We start from the raw sequence: 2500 nt of genomic DNA, 5'->3' as shown, positions 1-2500 counted from the left end.
AGAGAGAGAGAGAGAGAGAGGTATGTATTTTTTTTATTTCTGTACATCGGTTTACCTTAGTGCATTCAATCACGTTTTAATAAATGTCATGCTCTTAGAATGTTTAATCTGAGAGAGAGAGAGAGAGAGAGAGAGAGAGAGAGAGAGAGAGAGAGAGAATGTTCTGAGATTTATGTAAACGCGAATCTAACATTCACTGGTCACCTTCCAAAGGAGAGAGAGAGAGAGAGAGAGAGAGAGAGAGAGAATTCATGAGTATAATATAGTATACCCTGACTACTTTTGCATTTAACTGAAATTAATGAAAACACATAAATGTAAATGAATATTCAACTGGAATTGTCTTACTTAGAATTCCCAGTCCTGCTAATTGGAGATATGAGAATAAAAGCAATGTATGAATAAGAAAAATAAAATAAAAATAAAGTTACTATTAGCTAAACGAAAGAAACATATCTCTATGTTATCAAATAATATTAAATGCAAGGGAAACAAATGAGTAACTATTCAAGAATATTACGAGGTAAAACAAAGGAAATCTTTGAAGAATATTAAACAATATAAAGGAAAATACAAAGAAAAAAATCCGGATAACTTGATATGATAGAAAGGAGTAAAGAGAATAAGTAATTTTTTTTTTCTCTCTCTCTCCTCATAACTACCTGCTTACGATGACAGCGATTCAGCATGAATATGGAGAGAGAGAGAGAGAGAGAGAGAGAGAGAGATTACCTTAACAGACCTTATAGCTCGTTCGAGTTGCCCCAGGTCCCTCAGTGTGAGGCACCTCACACTGAGAGAGAGAGAGAGAGAGAGAGAGAGAGAGAGAGAGAGAGAGAGAGAGAGAGAGAGAAGGCCATTTAATCATGCACGAGAAAAGCTAGCAGGGGATTAATGAGTTTCTTATGCAAATGAAAAAATGGTTGGCGAGTCATCCGTTCTGCAATAAATGAACAAGAATCCAAAGTGGATTCAGTGTTGGATGATGATGTTGACGTCTATTCAGGAAATAATAGAAAGGCTAGATAATTAATGTGTTTGCTCTTACTAGAGAAACAACACAGTTTTTAAAAGCTTTGCATCTTTTTGTCTTTGAAATGATAGAACGACATCAGAAAATATATGGTCATTAAACAGCAAGAATTTTATTTTTCATCTTTCAAATAGAAATAAAAACGAAGAAATTATAAATGATCATACTAATGTAACTATACAGATTTTTGCTTTGGGCATTCACAACCCTGGGCAACGACAGGGTATTGTCCCCCCCTCCCCCACCCTTGGGGGTATTTCGCTATATGTAAACCATCTGCTTTGGGACAAACTCTTGGGGGATTGATCTTGTGTTGTAATATTTTTTTTAATGATATTTGGAATGTGTTCGATATGAGATAATGTTGTCGATGGAATATAACAGCGTCTTATTGAATGGATGGAGTTTAAAGCTGAGAGAGAGAGAGAGAGAGAGAGAGAGAGAGAGAGAGAGAGAGAGAGAGAGAGAGAGAGAGAGAGATAACAAAACCGTTGCAATACTTTTACAAAAACTAGTGTTTTAATTATTCCCGGCTACGTAAGCGAATACGGATCAGGAGTAGGAAACAGGAATAGAAATCAGGAATAAAAATCAACGGTAGGGTTCAGGAATAAAAATCAACGGTAGGATTCAGAAACAGGAATCAGAAATATGAATCAAGAGTAGGATTCGGGAATAGGATTCAGAAAAACGAATCACGGATAGGCTTCAGGAGTAGGATTCAGGAATAATAATCAAGGATACAAATCAGAATAAGCTTCAGGAATAAGAATAAGGAGTAGGAATCAGAATAAGATTCATGAATAGGAATCAGGAGCAGAATTCGAGAATAAGAATCAGAAATAGGAATAAGGAGTAGGATTCAGGAATAGCAATCAGAATAGAATTCAGAAATAGGAATCAGGAATAAGACTCAGTGGATATCAGGAATGGGAATCAGAAGTAGGATTCTGGAATAAGAATAAGAAATAGGATTCAGGAGTATTATTCAGGAATAGGAATCAGGAGTAGAAATCAGGATTAGGAAATAGAAATACAATTCAGGAATAGGATTCAGAAATAGGATTCAGGAGTAGTATTCAGGAAAAGGAATCAGAAACTGGAATCATGAATAAAAATCAGTAGGATTCAGGAACAGGAATCAGGGACAGAGTATCCTATGCTTCGTGGCTCGTCTATCCTTTTAACGGGAGATTCCAAGATTTTCGTTCTGAGTTGAAAAATGTTTCGGGGGAAATGTGCGCTTTGATGGGCTGGGATATGGACCGGGGGTTTTTGAAATAAAATTGGCCCAGTCAGAGGATGCACTGTTTTAGGGTTGTTAAGTCAGTCACTCTCTCTCTCTCTCTCTCTCTCTCTCTCTCTCTCTCTCTCTCCTCTCTCTCTCTCCTACTATATATATATATATATATATATAATATATATATATATATATATATATATATATATATATATATATATATCACA

Source organism: Macrobrachium nipponense, chromosome 15, assembly GCF_015104395.2.
Source record: "Macrobrachium nipponense isolate FS-2020 chromosome 15, ASM1510439v2, whole genome shotgun sequence".
NCBI classification, from domain to species: domain Eukaryota; kingdom Metazoa; phylum Arthropoda; class Malacostraca; order Decapoda; family Palaemonidae; genus Macrobrachium; species Macrobrachium nipponense.
The sequence above is the reverse complement of the archived record's forward strand: the minus strand, read 5'-3'. Positions refer to the sequence as shown.